The sequence below is a fragment of the Ipomoea nil genome, unplaced genomic scaffold (genome assembly GCF_001879475.1).
Source record: "Ipomoea nil cultivar Tokyo-kokei standard unplaced genomic scaffold, Asagao_1.1 scaffold3047, whole genome shotgun sequence".
Classification (NCBI taxonomy): domain Eukaryota; kingdom Viridiplantae; phylum Streptophyta; class Magnoliopsida; order Solanales; family Convolvulaceae; genus Ipomoea; species Ipomoea nil.
Genome location: NW_017619475.1, coordinates 775,096 through 779,989, shown reverse-complemented (window position 1 = coordinate 779,989; position 4,894 = coordinate 775,096). Strand labels below are relative to the sequence as shown.

At 33.4% G+C, this 4,894-nt stretch overlaps 1 long non-coding RNA gene across 1 annotated transcript; it reads right to left on the bottom strand.

Annotated features, from left to right (window-relative positions):
- Positions 1 to 2,231: 2,231 nt before the first annotated feature.
- On the bottom strand, positions 2,232 to 3,949 carry LOC109163868. Its single transcript, XR_002051337.1, has 4 exons — positions 3,584 to 3,949; positions 2,676 to 2,720; positions 2,482 to 2,553; positions 2,232 to 2,280 (listed from the first exon to the last, which is right to left on the bottom strand). It is a non-coding gene; the product is annotated as an uncharacterized LOC109163868 (long non-coding RNA).
- Between the last annotated feature and the right edge of the window lie 945 nt (positions 3,950 to 4,894).

Genomic DNA, 4,894 nt, shown 5'->3' with positions numbered 1-4,894 from the left:
TCTAGGGCTGACTGTGAGAATTGAATGGTGTGCAGTCAAATACAAGCACACAATTGTAATAGAAAACTAGGTCACAACACTTGATACCAGAGCATAAGAAAAATAAGAAGAAATAACAACACTATAAGTGTTTTCAAAAAAAAAAAAACAAAACAAAAAAAAAACAAAAAACAAAAAACAAAAAATAACAACACTAAGTAGGCTAGAAACTGAAGACGCACTTTATTAAACAAATTGTGTGAACATGTGTATATCTAGCATTCTAGCAATGAAATGTAGATGAACACATGATCAAAGTAATTTGAAGGCATGTAAAAGCAAATAGAAGCAAGTAATTGAAAGCAATTGAATTGTAATTGAGAGCAATAGAATTATAATTGAAAGCAAGTAATTGTAGTTCAAAGTAATAAGAACAACTCAGCTCAAATCCTTCAACAATTGCAAAGCAAGAATCCTCCAAGCCTTAGGAATCAATTTGTCAAGTTGAGACCTAAATTCTCTATAAGAGAATTCCTCTCTCTCTCTCTCTCTCTCTCTCTCTCTCTCTCTCTCTCTCTCTCTCTCTCTCTCTCTCTCTCTCTCTATAAGAGTTAAAGTACCAAGTAAATCTCTGAAAAAGTGATCTAAAATGAAGTCTAAAGGTGCCCCCCTTTCCAACATGACCTCATAAGCTTATATAGTCTTCAATCCTTCATTAAGGCTGATTTACGGAACATTTTCATGAGCTCCGACATGAGCGTGGATCACATGGTACAAGTTTCTGGAATTCTGCACAGAACTATAATCGCACTCGTGATTCTACTCGTGCAAGGCTCTTAAGGTGTCCGAGTTAGACTTTGTGGTCTTCATGAACGTTGTAACCATTTGAGTTTCAGTTCCAATGTCACTTGAATCACCTCTTATGGGACTTCCTACCTCAAGATATGATCAAAATATCAAACTGTGCTAAAATGCCGTTGAAATGGCATATTTTCCTTTATTTCACAAATGCAACCATAATTAGTTCTTATTCTTGACTTTAGTCCAAATAAGCTATTCTAAGTATATAATAATCTCAAAAGAACTTCAATTAAAGCACAATATGCCTCCAAAATACGCCACAAAATGTAGCATCTTTGGCACCTATCAGGTATTCACTACAGAACTTTTGTTCCAAGGGCTTCAGTTCCTTCATTGTGAAAAGTGAAAACTTCTCTACCAACTCTTTACTCAATCCTTGGGTTATCAAATCCGCTATATTGTCATTTGACCTCACATTGTAACATAGATAACACTCGTTATGAAAAATTGTTTAATGATATTATGTCTACAACGTATGTGTGTAGACTTACCATTATATATGTTACTTTGTATCCTTCCAATTACATATTGACTATCACAATGTATACAAATTGGAAGTATAGGTTTTTCCTAAATAGGAATATCCTCCAAAAAAAATGTTGTAGCCATTAAGTTTCTTCACTACACTTGTTTCATCGTGGACCTAACTATCAACACATATTTCATCGTGGACCTAACTATCACGGTTTGCTTTTAGCATTTTTGTGCTATCATGAAATATAACAACAGAAATAATTATTATCGCAAATCCGTTGCTAACTTTTCCATTTTAAATTTTGTATTCTGTCACAACATTCCATCGTAAAAAAACGACAAAACAAATTTTCGTCGCGATTTTGTCGCTAACTTTTTTGTTTCTAATTTCGTCTTCCGTCACACGAATTCGTCGTAAGAAAATGACATATCAAATTTTCGTAGTAATTCCATCGCTAGATATTCCGTCACAAAATTTCGTCATAAAAATAACAAAACTAATCACTGTCGTGATTCCATTGCCAATTTCGTCACCATAATTACAATGAATATTACTTTCTACGTCTGTTCTTAGTCAGACGCAGAAAATATGATTTTGTGAATTTTAAGTAGACACTAGGCGTATGTTCCTCTTAACAATCATTATTGTGATCCACACAATAATTTGCCTCCTCTTAAGGAACAGACGCCTAGTGTTATATTTTTAATATATATATATATATATATATATATATATATATATATATATATATTAATTTATTAAAATTACAACTTTTCTTTTTCCTATACATTCAACACTTCACCATGCCATTAGCTTAAATATTCGATTTAAGGGCAGACACTACTCCAAACTTTATCAACACATCATTAAAATTAACCAAATTAATAAAACATTTAATATTCCATACACACACACATATATATAGAAAATAACTTCACAATCAATGCTAAAACTCGAACTCGTCCCTGAATATAATGGAGAATCAAGAACAACCAAAAGAAGACAAGGGCAATTTATTATAGACAATCTCATATGAATTTGCAGTGTGGAATATTTAACAACACTTAGTTTATTATCCACTAGAGGCCAACAAGTCCTGGCATTATGTACATTAATTTTAGTAACAGAACTAAGACTCAAATAAATTATCATATGAAGTACTCTACCAGTGAAGAACATTTTGCAGCCAAGTCTCTAAGATGTGTCTGTTCATTGCTACTTGTGGGAAATATGATATCCTATAGAAATTTGTCCATTTGACAACAAATTATGCCAAGAAAACGATGTAAAAGAAAATCATTAGAATCATTATATAAAATCAAGACTACATTAACCAAATGAGTGACAGAACACTACGTACTAATTGTTAATTGCAGCAACCACTGCTGCTGCAACTTGTTCATCCCTGAAAATAGGCAAAGAATCAATTCCAAAAAACTAAGTGAGAGGAAGAAAAATCATAAAATAATCATTGAAAGCAATACTTCTAATTAATCATAACAAGATAATTGGGTTAAGATTGTTAGTATACAGCTTCTAAGGGTATCATGAATGTTGAATTAAGCAATTTATGCATCTGTTGCTGCCAATTCATGTAGTAACCTATGTCTTTGAAATTTATGGAATTTAAAATAGTACTCTGTAATACCTTATAAAATAACTATCTTGGTTTAATATATAAATTAAAAATTATATGCTTATTATATAATAAATCAAACCAAATAAGATTTCAGTCATTCACCATTAGTTTATCCCATATATAGAGAATGCATTATGCACTGCACAAGCACTAAACAGGTTTCCAGCTGTGTTGCTAATTCTAAATTTATTAATTTATTAATTTAATCTTGAATACAAATTTGGATCTTCTTTTCAGGAAGATGGGGTTCGATCTCTTAGACAAAACATATCATCCTATAGGGTATCCATGGTAGGTACATATTGCAACTGCATAAGCAAATTTATCTTGAGTGGAACACCAAAGCTCACTAGAAACCTCCAGGCTTCAACCAACTCAATAATTGCAGCAAACTAATTTGAAAATATGTTCTTTCCAAGATTGATCTATTCAATCACCATTTATCACCCTTTTCTGATATAGATTCTCAGCATATGACACTTATCATCCTCTATGGAAGCTAATTTACAGTTCAAAGCTCTTGTTATCTTAATGATGCCAACAACACAAGAGAAGTACTGAAAATATAGAGAATTTAAATCCAGATGCATAGAAACATAAATATGCTTTTTTTTTTTTGTGTTTTTTACCTGAGCAGCTTTATAGGCTAGCAAAGTCTCCTCGGCAGCCTCTTCGCGCTCATTCCCAATCTTAAACTCAGCCAAATAGCGATGGTAATTGTCCTTCATCTTCAAGTAGAAAACTTTGGACTCGGGAGTTGAGGCGGAGGCCCGGGTATCTCTCCCTCGGGTTTACATGTTGTGCGGCCATGAGATGAGCCTTTCAGGTCAAACCGTCTGTGAATTCGGTATTCCGAGCAGAACAAGTTGCCCATCACAATTACAGTACAAAATTCAAAGAAACATTATATATAATTGGAAACAAAATTAATACCTAAACACCAACCGGGCAATAATCCTTCCACCAGAACTCTCCAGTCTGGTGGGGCGGGGTGATTTTAGAGCCATGTGAAGAAAACCTGGTCCAGAACTTCTCCTGGGATCACGACTGCTAGGGGCGTTTGGTTCGAGTTATCTAAGATAACAAGGGTTATCTATTAGCAAGTTATATAACATTCATGGTTTGGTTGAAGTTATCTAACATTCTCTTGAAATAAGATTTAACCTTCACATAAGATTTTTTCATATTTTGAAGGAATGTGATTCCCTTGGTTTCTTTAGGTAATGTGAGATTACCTTACATTTTTTACAACTCTACCCTTCACTCTTTTACAAACTTATGGTAACTATTATAACATAAAGAACATCCCTTCAACCAAACAGCTTTATATTACATATCTCAATTTTAACCAAACACCGGATTCTAACATTCTCAAGAATTCAACATTCACATCAATTTAACATTCCCTAAGGTAATGTGACATTCTGTGAACCAAACAACCCCTAAGAGTAAGAACCACTAACCTCGTCGTCGGTCACTTCCTATTCGCCGGTTGGTCGCCGCCTCGCCATAACCCGTCGCAATCTTGCGATTCGCAGTCGCCACTTGCCTTGCAGTGGCAAAGTTTGAAGCCTGAGGGGATTAGGGATTTTAGGATTTTAGGAGTAAATTAAAATAGGAATAGCTTTATAAATTACTATATGTGTATGTCTTAGGATCATAATTAATCACAACCTTAAATTTGGAAAAAATTGAACGCACCAGATCATAATTAAAAAAAATAGTTACGGTGGCATTTTAGTCATTATCACCAACTTTACTATGCAAATATGAACACTAAAATTTGCTATTAAGTATTAACGTTTTGCACATTTAGTGTTAACATTTTGTATTTTTAGTATTAAAAGTTTGCACTTGCAAATATGCGAAAGTACATTGCAATTAGGGTTTCGATTTTAGAGTTTTATGACTGAGTTTTTTTATATTATTTGGTCTAGTTG